The sequence below is a fragment of the Nyctereutes procyonoides genome, unplaced genomic scaffold, assembly GCF_905146905.1.
Source record: "Nyctereutes procyonoides isolate TBG_1078 unplaced genomic scaffold, NYPRO_anot_genome, whole genome shotgun sequence".
NCBI lineage: Eukaryota > Metazoa > Chordata > Mammalia > Carnivora > Canidae > Nyctereutes > Nyctereutes procyonoides.
The window spans coordinates 26,114,413-26,130,754 of record NW_026575146.1 but is presented as its reverse complement, the minus strand read 5'-3'; positions in this window follow the sequence as shown (position 1 = coordinate 26,130,754).

The following is a 16,342-nucleotide window of genomic DNA, read 5'->3' as shown; positions in this document are numbered from 1 at the left end:
CTATAGAGGTAGAGAAGAAAGAAAACTAATTAGGAGACTAATCATCAAGCCAAGCACTTTCTCTTTCCGTATTTCTTGTCCACAGTGCTATTTCTGAGGCTCTCTTCATTGCCCTGAGCATCTTTTCATTTACCTATGTTCTTACCTATTTTCCCCTGGATATTTCCCCATTGGAGAAGTCGGGATATATTCAGATGCTTCTTGCCTGTAAACCTAGTACTGGCTCTCCATTCATGTAAAATACTTCACTGAAGTACTATGTAGAAGATTTTTTAAATGAAATATATATTATGCAAATAAAAATTGTTATAATTTGGTAGGAAACATAAAAATATCAAAGCAACCACTCTGGTACTATTGTAAGAATAGTCAGAGGGAGCATATTTGTATTGAACTCTCGAGAGGCAGGAGAGATAACATTATGGGTCATTCTGCCTTTCATTTCTGTAAGTATTTGGACTCATTAAATGCATTACTAAGCTCTCTCTCTCTCTCTCTCTCTCTCTCTCTCTCTATATATATATATATATATATATGAATGAATTTGCCTAAAAACCCTCTCAATTCCTTCACAAAAAAAGCATAAAAGGTTTTTAAAAATCTATATTTATTAGGGTTAATAACTTGGTTTCTAGGTAAAACTCCCCAATATAACCAAGAAATTAAAGGAAACAGGACAAAGAATAAAAGAAATAGGAAGATGAAAATAGAATATTTTGAAGTACTGTTATCAAAAGGTCTTTTATATGTAGTTGCATGCTGAAGGGTGAACTCCTCACTGAACTGGTGCTAATTACTGCTAATTACTAATAACTAAAACATAAAAACTGCTTCCTAGAGGGCTCATCAAAGCAGGTTCAAAGGTTATTTCCAAAACCCCTTTTGAGACCAAGATCACCTAAAGCCCAGAAAGATCAGACGAGTGCATTTTCCTGGAAGAAATTCCCAAGAAATGAAGAATTCAATATAATGTGAAGTTTTAACAGATCATTTTTACTTGTCATATTAGTAGCATTAATTAATATTAAAAGCGCTTAATATGGTTTTAACATATCTGCCAAGGTCCTAATGTATTTATTCATAGGAAGGAAGGTTAGAGGCAAGGAAAGTAAAAAGGAAAGGAAAAAAATGACAATATTTTTTTCTTTTTCTGGTTAAGAACTGTGCAAGCAGCATTCCACTAGTGCCTGGGGCTTTATGCTGGCTCAAGGTCTTTCTTGGAAATATTTGTGTATATGATATGTACACAGAGAGTAGCATCATACTAAATTGATTTAAGATAGGTAAAATAAATAGGTAAATAGACTTATTTCACGTGTTTTAACATATAAAATATTAACACAGGGACAGAAGAACGAAAATATCAAAGAATTTTCAGAAGAATGAAAATTGCTTTAGACTTGTTAGCAATGACCTTATGTTTGAATCTTAACACCAAATCTAACAGTCCAAACATGGATATGCATATGTTAATACTTTGTTCCCTTCCACTTTACCTTCTCTTTGTATGAGTAATGGCTGCAGTCAATTTATCTTCTTCCCTCACTGGTATGTTTTTGCTTCACATTATTGGCTTCTAACAATGTTAATAAATGAAGTTACAGAAATCCCTTAGGCATATGATCAACTCTGACTAGGAATGGGGTATAACGGTGGTATGTATACTTATTCAAAGTTCCAAATAAATCTTAAGATGTAGAAAACACAGACTTTAATGCTCTAAGGTTAAAACTGCTGTTTTAGTAGTCTATGTGAAAAAAAAAACACAACAAAACAAAACATTCTCCTGTCTTTTTCTCCTTCTGGCTCCTATACAAATATTTGATATGTATCTGCTCACTGTTTAGAAATTATAATTGTTAAAGATCAATACTTGAAAACATCTGTGGTTCTTGCTGGCATGGAAGAATTTTTTGTTGTTGTTTAAAAGTACAATGTCAAATCCCCACGAAAGAGCTATTCATAGTTTTCTATTAATTTTTTTCTCATATAGTAATGAAATACATATAAAAATATTAAAATAAATGCTGTACATATTATTCATTCATAGGCAAAGTATGCATTAATTAACATTTCTCCTTGTTCCTATGGCAACAACTGTATCAAATAAACAGATTGGAGATATTCTATATTTCAATTATACTAATTATAATTCAGTATATCATATTAAAGTAATTTCAATTGTAACAAGAAATTTTGCACTGGTACGAACTTAAGGGGGCAAAATGAACAATTCAGCAGAAAGCAATTTCCTCTAATTTTCTATGCTAATTACTGAAGCTGCATTTGATATAAAAAATTCAGTCAAGCTTTCCCAATTTTCCAAGCATACACTTCTCAATTCTTCTAAATACAAGCCATTAACCCACCTACAATATACACTTGATACTTATTTTATAGCTTATTCTTGCTTAACTCATCACATGATTAAAAAAAAAACAACTGTATTCTTCAAAGCTACTTTCCACTGCCTCCTAAAGACATCAGATCCTATAAACAAAGTCCAAGGAAATATTTCTTATGCTAATCTTATTTAACACATAGTCAATATCATCATATAGGTTTATGGAGTTGTTTACGGATGAATATTCTAGATAGATATTTATGGATATCATCTCACATAAAATATGCAAAAGTATCAGTTCAGTTCACATAGATAACCATATATATCATTATTTTTATATTCAACCTCCTTTAGAAAAGAGAACTGAGGTCTGCATACTTATAACTTTCTTTTCTCCTTCCCAGGAATTGCCATACATGAAAGAACAAACTAAATATAGTCTTGTGATCATCTGAACAAATCATTTGAACAGCTGATATTCTTTGTATCATAAGTGCACTTCACCATTTTTCAAACATAAGTGTTTCAGATTTTTAATGAAACCAATGACCTACATAATTTTTACCTGTAAAAGATCTCAAATTCACTTTCCAGAGCTTTTTTTTTTTCCAATAAGGACTTCAGTACAATAACATGTAAAATGTATTCTTGTTTTCTTAGAAACAATATTGAATCATATTGAAAAATAGTAGCTTGGTTATTAAAGAAAAAAAGGACGTTCAATATCTTGTGGATTTAATTTTAATTAAGTATAACACAACAGAGACTTAAGTTTAAGGAATTTGATTTCTTCCAGGGTGACCTTCAGGAAAGTATTTAATAAATTTTGGAAACATTTTCTTTATTCATAATATAAAAGGACACTTTCCAGATTTAAAATCTTATGACTTTATAAAAATTCAGCAAAAACGTGAATCAAACGTTATCTAATACTCTAAGTATTAAAGAGGCAAAGGGATTAGCTCAGGTTTGGTTTTGAATATATATATATATATATATATATATACATTTTTTTTATCAGAGTTATCTGACCTAAAAATTTACAGATTTAATTTTACATTTGAGGACCTCAAGTGTCTAATTTACTTTTTTGGGGAAGAGTGGGGGTAGAGAGAAGGCCATCAGAAGAGAAGACCTTCCAATCTATATACTTTGCTTCCTAATGACATTTAAACTTGGGAATCCTTATCCAGAGAGTGCCATGTACATTGCTTGTATAAATTTCCATTTCACTTATTTAGCCTACTATTTTTACTTTGATTTTTTTCACTTCTGTTTTAATCAAAACTATGTTATTTAAACATCGATGGCTTTAACCAATAAAGCTAATAATATTTTCATAATTAGGAACAAATGTGTGACAAAAGAGGGAAATGTTATTTTATAAATTATCTTAATACTTGTCTTTGTATTCGTTGCATTTTTTACATGCTAAAGTTTATTGCAAGCTGTCATTAATTGATAGGAATTTGTTATATTTACCTGGTAATAGCTTAGTTATTGTGGAACTGAATGAGATCATATGAGAAATGAATAGTACTAGTTATAATTTTCAAATTTGTGTGTGTTTAAAAAAAGCCTAAGAAATAAGAAGTTTGTCAAAGCAATCATTTAAAAAGGATATACAAGTTTTATATTAATTTTCTATGCTTATGAGAGGTAATTTTCAAATGTAAATACAATGAAGGCAGATTAGTCTAAATAGTCAAAAAGCTATCTTAAAGTCTTCAAATACACTTATTTACACTCAGTCTATCTGCATAGCTATGAGGATGACAGTTAGAAATTAGTGGTAACAATACTTCTTCCAAGATAACCGAACACTGTTATAAAAGGCAACTGGGTTGCTATTCTAGATCTATCTGCTACAGAAATTTTAATAAAATAGTTTAACTTTCTGAGTCTCTATTGCCTTATCCATTTCAAGATGTCCTTAATAAACTTTTAAAAATTTCCAAAATGCTCACCTTATAATATTTTTTCTTTTATCAGAGAAGATGAAGAGAGCCTAAATATTGAAAAAGAAAAAGTAAGTGAGTAAATAGGTAAGATGTCCTAGAAGGTGGAAGAGAATTTGAATCAGTAAGAAGGAAAAATGATCTGGATCATGGACATACAAAACAGAGAATGGTTTGGCCCACAGAGAAGCCATCTGTAGAAAATAAGAGGTGATAGAAAAGCAATAGAGGAATATTCTTCAAAAAGGAAGAAAAAGTAGCACTTGGATGAAGAGGTAAAGCCAGAGAAATGTATCAAGCAGAGAAAAAGGAAATTCCAAACTTTACACCTCTAGTAACAGACAAGAGATTAAAGAGTTTGGAGAAAGTAGGAAATGGAAGATCTGGCTTTATGTGTTTAAGGCAAGACGCTAGTAGCTCTGAGGTATAATAGTTGTTAGACTCTTTGGTAATCTGCTTCTGTATTCTTTGTCAGAAGTAATCATAAGACTGAAAATATTAGAACACAATTGGGTTTTAGAAAACTGAAGCCTAATATTAGAGAGAAAAATGTAATAAAAGAATCTATAAATCTTAGTCAAGAAAAATAATTTGCCCAAGGTCTAAGAAAACCTACAAATTCAATAACTATGAGATGTTACTACTTTCTGAGAAATCATGAAGTACAAAGACTGGATATGGAAAAAATTACCTCCCTCCTTTTGAAACAGCGAAGATATATTCTACATTCCAGCGGCCAGTGATCATGACAGTAAATTAATATTAAAAACAAAACCAAAAACTTCTGTTGTGAGTGTCTAGTAGGAAGAAGTGGGTAATAGATGTTACATGGCCTCCCTAATATCAATGATATAAAGCACATTGTCATTACTTTTTATTGTCCCATATATTTCAGTGTTTATAAAATTGAAGTTCTAAAAGGTTAGACATTTAACAAATAGCACACAGTCTGTAAGTGGCAATTCCTGATCTAGAATCTAGTTCTCCTGTCTCCAAATCCCACGTTCTTTCCATGAGATACCATCCAACCTTGGAATATTAAGTCTATAACACAGGAGATGCAAAGAACTTACAATATTTTATTTCTAAAAAATACATGTAGATTGTGAATCTGGTGGCCATATTACTATGTAACAAACCAGCACCAAAATTAATACTTTAAAACAATGAACATTTATATATTTAGTGATACTTTGAACCTGCAATTTACATTTGGCTCAGCTGTTCAATTGCTTTGATCTCAACTGGGGCTTCCTCTTAAATTTGTACTTTGCAACAAAGCCAAGAAGGAGCTCTGTTTCCTGGTATTCACTGGTTTATATCTGGGAAAAAAAGTGGTGTACTGGGCAACTGGGTCATGTGTTCCTTGTCACAGAGCTGGCTAGAGAGGGCTTGTCCACATCTCTGCTTGGGAGGGTGTCAAGAAAGAAGAGGAACTATCAATGACCTCTTAGGTTAAGCTCCAAACTGCACAATGCCACTTCCTCTGAACTCTCTTGGGTAAAACAAGTCTCAAGGCCAGCTTGTTTTGATCACCTCCTCTTCTCTAGTGGGTGACAGAGGGATTTCTGACCTAGGTTATTGCCAGACACATGACACCTGAGAATGGACAAATGAGATTGACAGCAGTTTATTAATCATATACACTCACATCCCAGGGGAAGAGGAGACCACACAATAGTTGTACTTGAGGACAGCGGAAACAAGCAGGGGTTGTGGGAAGCAAGCTTTATTCTGCAGGCTGGCAGGGAGATGAAACCCCTTAGGTTGAATACTGAGTGGAATGCAGTTGGTCTGGCTGATGGGAGAATGAACTGGCGGGATAGCCTTTCTCGTTGGGAGAGATGCATACCCGGTGAGAGCACAGAAACTCATGGCTAGGCCTGTGTGTCCCTGAGATATCACAGTAGAACTTAATATTGCATATTAATTTCAGGCTTAACATCACACAGCCAAGGGCGGCCTGGGTGGTCAGCGGTTTAGCACTGCCTTCAGCCCAGGGCGTGATCCTGGGGTCCTGGGATCGAGTCCCACATCCAGCTCCCTGAATGGAGCCTGCTTCTCCCTCTGCCTGTGTCTGTGCCTCTCTCTCTCCGTCTCTCATGAGTAAATAAATAAAATCTTAAAAAAAAAATCACACAGTCCAGATTGAAAGGGGAGAGGAATCACTTCCAGTTCTATAGTGGCTATTTACTCTGCTGCTGAACTAACTGGAAACTATGTATTCTAGAATCCCCTCTCTGCATTGTTCTGGGCTAATATTGGCCATTAGAAATGGAAGTGAAATCTGCATGAGATTGGGAAGTGATAGTGAAGCAGTCATGCTAATGCCTGGAATAGGAGAGTAAGGGAGACGGTATTGAGATTTATGCCTGTGGCCACAGACCTGCTGGTTTCCCTTATTGAGCAGCCTTGTAAGGCACAGTCAGTCCTGTGGTCCCTCCATTTTCCATGAATTTCTGTCAAAACTGTGAAGGGTATGAGATTTTACACAACTTGAGATCTAACAAATTAGCGTACCATAGTTTCATGGACGTTGGCAGAAAAACACAAAACTCCTGGGGCAGAGTCAAAAGAACTTTATTATTCACAGCACAACAGGCAGCACGAACTTCCTATTTGTGTCAATCCTTCTGTCCCCTGAAACCCACAGAGGCAACACAGAATTGCATAGGGTATACCTTATATCAGAACTGAGGAATACTGCACTGAGGACACCCTAATCTTTTGGAGGGGGTGTGAGGTGGTATGACCAACCTCTGCCCCGGAGAAAGACAGTGTCTTTATTATATTGGTCAGCAAACAAATATACTCATTCCCCTGGTAGGAGAGATCCTCTATCTTCAAAGCTGTTTGTTATCCCAACATCCTTGATGCTTAGATCCCTAATTACAGGAGCCAACTTCTCCTCTCACTGACATTGAGCATTGGAAACAGAGGGACAACCGCTTCCAGTTTGCACTTGTGGGTTCCAGTTAATTCTCATAGTTTCAAGCTTTGGCTCTCCCTCAATGCAAGGCCATCTTTCTAACTGCCGGGCACCAGGTGTAGAAGCAATCTCTTGCTTCTACATTGTTTAATCAGCTCCCATAGTTGTCTGGACTTGATCTTCTCAAATCTCTTATTCCTTATAAATCTTACTGTTTCCACTTCTCTGATTAAATGCAATGTCTTAATAGGAGAAACTGCAAAGTCATGTTGCAAAGGTTGAGGAGTATACCACAGATTATTAAAAAATGGTTAATTAATTATTCTTTGTAACTTTATTTACTGGCATTAGATCAATGGGTTTATAGGGAGGCTGATTTCTGTCAAGAACTAGTGAGTTCCCTTGAATTTCAGTCTTCAGGCTTAATTTAGATAAGCATGTAGCAAGGATACTACAGAAAGGAATTAAACAATTCTGATGTCAAGTGTATCTCTCTAAATAATGAGTACCAAAAACAGATGCCTAGAGATCAGTCAGCTAAATGATAAATAAGCATCAGTACAGGTGTAGGTCCAAGAAATAGGGAGAGATAGAAATGATGTGAGGTTCAACTCTATGGATCTAGGATGAGACTTTCTCAAAAGCTGAGGTATTGTAGGTGTTGGCAAGAAAATGGGGTTTTAAAGTAAGAATCAGCAAAACAGGAAGAAAGAAAATGACAAGACTGTGGTAAAATAAAGTGAAGAAGGGCATGCCCATAAGAAGATATATTTTTAAAAAGATTTTAGTTCTAAGTAATCGCTATACCAAACGTGGAGCTCAAACTCACAACCCAGAGATCAAGAGTCACATGCTCTACTGACAGAGCCACACAAGTGCCCTGAAAACATTGTTTTAATGTAGGCAATTACAAAAACAAGATTAACAACTATTCATAACTCTTTACTGGAATATTTTTTCCTATTTTGATATACAAATATTAATATATTTGTTACATGTTTTACAAAAAGATTATTATTCTGTATTTTATTGACATATATATATATATTTCCATTTTTTAAAGACGTCAAATATCATTTTGGCAACTCTAGTTTCAGCCACAATATATCATGATTTAATTGAACATACTGGTGGGTATTTTCATATTTTCTATTTCTTTAGTGTTACATGTATAAAGTAATACATGTATAATATAAAATATGATAACTATAATATAAATAATAATATATTCAAATTTATATGTATTTCCAATTCTTTCTTTTTTTAAATTTTCATTTCATTTTTAAGTAACTCAACCCCCAACAATGGGCTTGAACTCACCACCCTGAGATCAAGTGTCCCATGCTCCTCTGACTGAGCCAGGCTGGCACCCCCCTCATTGTGTCTTTACTTGGTATATTAAAGCATGTGAACTATTTAAGGACTCTTAATGCCTAGAATTAAATTTAATTTATGTATATCATGTATCTTTATTCTGTAAGAGGTTTTTTATCTTACTATAAACTCCCCTACAATTAATATTTATATTAAATTTTAAACTTTGTTAATGATAGGGGAATATGATGTCTTTTGTATTTCGCTCCAATTTTTGATAATTCATGAGAATCACTTTTCATACATTTATGAAGTGCATGTATATGATGTTTATCTAATTATTTATTAGACCCTAGACATTTTCTTTTGAAATAGCATTAACTATTTATAAACAAGAAATATTTGCTAACCTTTTATAAAATATTGTCCCATATTCATATTGATCCTGCCTGTCCTTATTTTTGTCAAGTAGACATTTAAACTTTTCATACAATTTAATCTATAAAAGTTTGCTTTCCCCTTTTCTTGAAAAATTAAATGGGCACATATATTATTTCAAAGATTTAGAAATTCAGTTCACTTTTTTCTTTAACAATTTGATGCACTTGAAATATAGTTCAAAACTAAGGTATTACCACTGTTAATACTTCCCCTGTCGGGAAGAAAGGAAAGAAACCCAAGGCGGCAGAGTCTGTCTCAAAGCCAGGAGTCAGTGAAGAATCCCCAGGACCATCAAAAATTAAGACAGCGAAGCCTGAAGAAAACAATCTGGATTCTAGGGAGAAGAAAGCCAACTCGGCTCCCAAAAGTGCAGCAGCAAATGGGAGCTCTTCTGGAAAAATTGGGAAGCCTCTGAGTGGAGCTGCAAAGAGATCCGTTGCCGATAGCAAAGAATCTGAAGCTTGCAAGTCCCTTTTCACGACTCACAGCTCCGCCAAGCGCTCCAAGGAGGAGTCGGCCCACTGGGTCACCGACACGTCCTACTGCTTCTGAAGCCCATGCTGCACTCCACGCCATGCGGGCTCTGTTCCGTGTCCACGGGGGCAGGGGCGTAGGTGTCACTGTCCCCTGTACTCTGCTCGCTCTCTGTGCAGGGCAATAAAGTCCTCCTCCCAAACCTCAAAAAAATTTTTTTTATTTTTTTTTTTGGAATGCAACAACTTTATTGAAAGAAAGTGCAATGAATTTTGTCAACAGCTTAAAGGCCAGGGCCAGATGGCTTCCCAGGGGAATTCTATCAAACGTTTAAAGAAGAAATCATACCTATTCTACTAAAGCTGTTTGGAAAGATAGAAAGAGATGGAGTACTTCCAAATTCGTTCTGTGAGGCCAGCATCACCTTAATTCTAAAACCAGACAAAGACCCCACCAAAAAGGAGAATTACAGACCAATATGCCTGATGAACATGGATGCAAAAATTCTCAACAAGATACTAGCCAATAGGATCCAACAGTACATTAAGAAAATTATTCACCATGACCAAGTAGGATTTATCCCCAGGACACAAGGCTGGTTCAACACCGTAAAACAATCAATGTGATTCATCATATCAGCAAGAGAAAAACAAAGAAGAACCATATGATCCTCTCATTAGATGCAGAGGAAGCATTTGACAAAATATGATCAAAACTTTTCAGAGTGTAGGGATAGAGGGAACTTTCCTCGATATCTTAAAAGCCATCTACGAAAAGCCCACAGCAAATATCATTCTCAATGGGGAAGCACTGGGAGCCTTTCCCCTAAGATCAGGAACAATACAGGGATGTCCACTCTCACCACTGCTATTCAACATAGTACTGGAAGTCCTAGCCTCGGCAATCAGACAACAAAAAGACATTAAAGGCATTCAAATTGGCAAAGAAGAAGTCAAACTCTCCCTGTTCACCGATGACATGATACTCTACATAGAAAACCCAAAAGCCTCCACCCCAAGATTGCTAGAACTCATACAGCAATTTGGTAGCGTGGCAGGATACAAAATCAATGCCCAGAAATCAATGGCATTTCTATACACTAACAATGAGACTGAAGAAAGAGAAATTAAGGAGTCAATCCCATTTACAATTGCACCCAAAAGCATAAGATACCTAGGAATAAACCTAACCAAAGAGGTAAAGGATCTATACCCTAAAAACTATAGAGCACTTCTGAAAGAAACTGAGGAAGACACAAAGAGATGGAAAAATATTCCATGCTCATGGATTGGCAGAATTAATATTGTGAAAAGGTCAATGTTACCCAGGGCAATTTACACGTTTAATGCAATCCCTATCAAAATACCATGGACTTTCTTCAGAGACTTAGAACAAATTATTTTAAGATTTGTGTGGAATCAGAAAAGACCCCGAACAGCCAGGGGAATTTTAAAAAAGAAAACCATATCTGGGGGCATCACAATGCCAGATTTCAGGTTGTACTACAAAGCTTTGGTCATCAAGACAGTGTGGTACTGGCACAAAAACAGACATAGATCAATGGAACAGAATAGAGAACCCAGAAGTGGACCCTCAACGTTATGGTCAACTAATATTCGATAAAGGAGGAAAGATGATCCACTGGAAGAAAGACAGTCTCTTCAATAGATGGTGCTGGGAAAATTGGACATCCACATGCAGAAGAATGAAACTAGATCACTCTCTTGCACCATACACAAAGATAAACTCAAAATGGATGAAAGATCTAAATGTGAGACAAGATTCCATCAAAATCCTAGAGAACACAGGCAACACCCTTTTTGAACTTGGCCACAGTAACTTCTTGCAATATACATCCACGAAGGCAAAAAACAAAAGCAAAAATGAACTATTGGGACTTCATCAAGATAAGAAGCTTTTTCACAGCAAAGGATACAGTCAACAAAACTAAAAGACAACCTACAGAATGGGAGAAGATATTTGCAAATGACATATCAGGTAAAGGGCTAGTTTCCAAGACCTATAAAGAACTTCTTAAACTCAACAGCAAAGAAACAACAATCCAATCATGAAATGGGCAAAAGACATGAAGAGAAATCTCACAGAGGAAGACAGAGACATGGCCAACATGCACATGAGAAAATGCTCTGCATCACTTGCCATCAGGGAAATACAAATCAAAACCACAATGAGATACCACCTCACACCAGTGAGAATGGGGAAAATTAACAAGGCAGGAAACCACAAATGTTGGAGAGGATGCGGAGAAAAGGGAACCATCTTACACTGTTGGTGGGAATGTGAACTGGTGCAGCCACTCTGGAAAACCGTGTGGAGGTTCCTCAGAGTTAAAAATAGACCTGCCCTACAACCCAGCAATTGCACTGTTGGGATTTACCCCAATGATTCAGATGCAATGAAACGCCCGGACACCTGCACCCCAATGTTTCTAGCAGCCATGTCCACAATAGCCAAACTGTGGAAGGAGCCTCGGTGTCCACTGAAAGATGAATGGATACAGAAGCTGTGGTTTATGTATACAATGGAATATTACTCAGCCATTAGAAACGACAAATACCCACCGTTTGCTTCAACGTGGATGGAACTGGAGGGTATTATGCTGAGTGAAGTAAGTCAATCGGAGAAGGACAAACATTATATGTTCTCATTCATTTGGGGAATATAAATAACAGTGAAAGGGAATATAAGGGAAGGGAGAAGAAAAAGACTCCTAACTCGGGGAAACGAACTAGGGGTGGTGGAAGGGGAGGAGGGTGGGGGGTGGGGGTGAACGGGTGACGGGCACTGAGGGGAGCACTTGACGGGATGAGCACTGGGTGTTATTCTGTATGTTGGTAAATTGAACACCAATAAAAAAATAATTTATTTTAAAAAAAGTTTATCATTATGACTTTATTTTACCATTTGTACTATTTTCTACTAGATCTCATGTGGTATTCCAGGTATATAGTCACGTCAACTGAATAAAGTGATAATTTTCAACTCTCTGTTCCAATGTTTATACCTCTAATTTATTTTCTAATTTTTCCAACTAAGACTTCAAATTGACATTTGATAGAATTAGCAGATATAACTATCATTTTTTTATATTTTAATGTGACTGTTCCTATGAATTATTACTTTTGCATGATGGCATCCTGTGATTGAGCTGGATTTCTGTTTTATAATGATATGAAAGTACTATTTTATGGCTTTATGGTAAAAAATAATAGGTGTAGAATTTTATCAATAGCATTTTTTATCCCTTGTGTTAGCTATTTTTTTTCTTGGATATGTTGAGTTATAGATTTCTAAGCAAAAAACCATCTTTTCAGTCCTATAATTCTTTCTGATTGTTTTTTAGATTTCTGTAACTTATCATTAAAATTTTCTTTTCAGAATAAACTAATGAGTACTATAAGTTTTTGTACACTTGAAAATGTCTTATTTGAAAAATAAAATATAAGAAATTATTAGGTCATATGTAAATTCACAAAAAATGTGCTGTAGATTTTCCTGTCACTTTCTAGGTTAAAACACTGGTATGACAAAACTTAAGACAAAGTGACATTTTTCCCATACTGATGATTTTATTTCCTTCTCTAAGGGCCCACAAGATTATTTTTCCCATTGAATTTCAGTAATTTTAAAAGTTTTTTTTGAGTGATCATAGTTGTCTATTTATTTTTCTTGTGTATATGTCTTTAAAATATTTACATTGAAATATCTATGCCTAGAAGTTTTTATTCTATTATATATTTTTATTTTATGTATTGGCAGTGTTATTTTTCACTTCTTAATCTTCTCAGTTATGTTTTTGTTGGATCTCCTGGGTTTCTCTTTGATTTTTCATCTTTCAAATCATTTTAATGTCTTCTGAAAAATTTCCATTTCCTTTTTTTGTGATTTCACTAAGCTTACTCATTGTATCCTTGCCCGACTCTATTTTCTTTTCTCTTAAGTCTACTTTTTATTGTTTTCATTATGTGTTTCATCTCTTGTGTTTTTTTTCAATTTCTTTAACTCTTTTATTTTGCCATCTCAATCCCTTTTTAAATTTCACATGTCTCCTTTATATCTCTCCTTAAGACTTCTCCTTTACTTATTTTATGGGTTTCATTTTTTCTGTCCTTTCTGTGAAATTATGAAGGATGATTTGTCTAATCTCAGCAGATTCTTTTGGCAACTCTCCTTGTGATTTTACTTATCTATGTTTTGCACACATTTCTTCCCATTTTTAAGTTTGTATGTTTCAATTCCAATTATAGTTAACTTATAATTCATATTATTTAAAAAATATCAACTCAATAAGGAAAATAATGAAAAGAGAGAAAACTTTTATTTTAATTTTATATTTTTGATATTAATTTCTCAAATATATTCTCCCCAGATGATTATTGTTCTTGAAGGAGTCTGTTCTTAGTTTCCGGGGATTAACAAGGTACAGCGGTTATTGAAGATATTTAGTTGTGATGCTCTTCCAATTGCTGCTGCTTCTGCTTTTGTGCTACTGCACCACAACAATGTCTCTCATATAAAGGCAAGGCTGTGAAAAGTCAAACTCCATCTTCAGGTCCTCTTCCTATCTAACACACTAATGTATAACTGGATCTCCAAAAACATATCCCCCCTACCACACACACTTTTTCATGACATATCTAAGCCAGGAGATGTTCATTGTAATCAAAATTGGTAGATGGAGGGATCCCTGGGTGGCGCAGCGGTTTGGCGCCTGCCTTTGGCCCAGGGCGCGATCCTGGAGACCCGGGATCGAATCCCACATCGGGCTCCCGGTGCATGGAGCCTGCTTCTCCATCTGCCTATGTCTCTGCCTCTCTCTCCTTCTCTCTCTGTGACTGTCATAAATAAATAAAAAAAAAATTAAAAAAAAAAAAAGATTCTTTAAAAAAAAAAAATTGGTAGATGGAAACTTCAAGATGTAACAGCTACCGAACCACTGTATACCCACCTGAATTCTATTGAGTTACATATATGTTGTCAATGTCCTCTTTGTATATGTCCAAGTCCATGGTACTGGATTATATTTCTTCATGATTTATGGTCTGGAATTCTGATTTTCTTTGCTTTATTAATATAGTCTTATTTTCTTTATGTTTCAGAAAGTTTCAAGGATAGTAGAGTACATTTGTCTTTAAGCTGCCATCTTTATCAAACTGCCTTGCAATGATCTTGATGTCTCAGTGAATCTTTACTAGATGTCTGGTCATTTCAATAGTTGCCTTGAATCTCTAGGTAGAATTCAATAACAATGTCTACATAGATTTTTTTTTTTACTCTAAGTTCATGGAGCTATACTTAGGTCTTTGACAAGTTTTGCTACTGTCTTACAACATTGATAAAGAGGTGCATGGGGACACCTGGGTGGCTCAGTGGATTAAGCATCTGACTCTTGATTTTAGCTTAGGTCATGATCTCAGCTCAGGTCATGATCTCAGGATTGACCCCATATCAGGCTCAGTGCTCAGGAGGGAGTTGAGTTTTTCTCTCCCTTTTCCTCTGGCTCTCCTCTCAATTTCTCTCTAAGATTAAGTAATTAGTTAATTAATTAATTAATTAATTATTTTAAAGAGGTGCATGTCCATTTTACATTCTATGACTTGATTTTAGAAGTCATAGTTATACTACTTATGTCTTATTCAGCTTCTATGAACAATTATATCTAATTCAGAAGCTGTCATTTCCCCCCAAAATTGTTCTCTTAAAGTCCTTTTACTCATTAAATCCAGACATAATATCTATATAAAAATTATATTATCTTTTAATTAGTAGTGTTAGACTGCTCCTTAAAATAAGAGAAAAATACTTTATTCCCACCCAACAAAATAGAAAATTATCAGAAGTGATATGGTATGAAGAAATTAAACACATTTATTTTTGTATTTAATCCTACCTTACTGTAATTAAATAGTTAAATTTAAACTGGTTAAAAATTCCTGCAGCTGTCTCATAATACATTTTTTTAAAAGCCTGCAAAATGGTTTCTTCCCAATTTAAAAATCACTTTCATCCTTATCTCCAAGAGCAATGCAAATAAATGTTTTCCTTTAACTGTGTCTACCTTAAAATGTTCCTTAAAATTGCCAGTTTTACAGTTTATAGGAAGAGAAGCCACTTAAAGAATCCACTTTAAAACAAAATTTAATAAGACCCTTGTCACCACAGCAGGAAAAAGGAACAAACACTTAAGCAACCATGTTAAAAAGTCATTTATTTAAGCATTCATCTCCTTAGACATACAGGAAATGAAATGCAAACAAACTAACTAAATATAGGTTTTTAATCTAGTCCTCAGCAGTCTGTATATTAGGAAGAAAAAAAGTTATTATTACTTCAGTGAATAGAACAGGAAAAGTAAACTTTTAAATTAAGAAATGACACTCTTTTATATTTCTTAACATAAAATGTCATAAAATATAATATAGATAAATATTGTGTAGTTGACCAGAACCTATATAGATAGCAAAGACCCAAGGACTAGAGAAGAAATATCCAGAAGAAATCTCATTCCTTCACTGATGTCATACTTTAGTATGAGTAGTTCAATTACTGTATTCAATTAAGCTATTTCTAAACTCTTGCTTCTTTATTTTCCAATTTCTTATTTTCCTTGAAAGAGACTGTCACTTAAGTACAAATAGTAATAAAAATAACTATGTCTTATTTCTAGAATTGTTAAAAAAAGTAAACAAAAATAAACCTAGAAATTGAGTAGTAGGCTATACCTCATCTGCTTTCTTGAATTGAATCTTTTATACTCCCTTTTAGGGAATGCATACTTCTACATTCTTCTTTTCTACACTGTAATTCTTGGTTAATTGTGATGAGGAGTAAGGAATTAGTGCATTTAATACATTGACACAT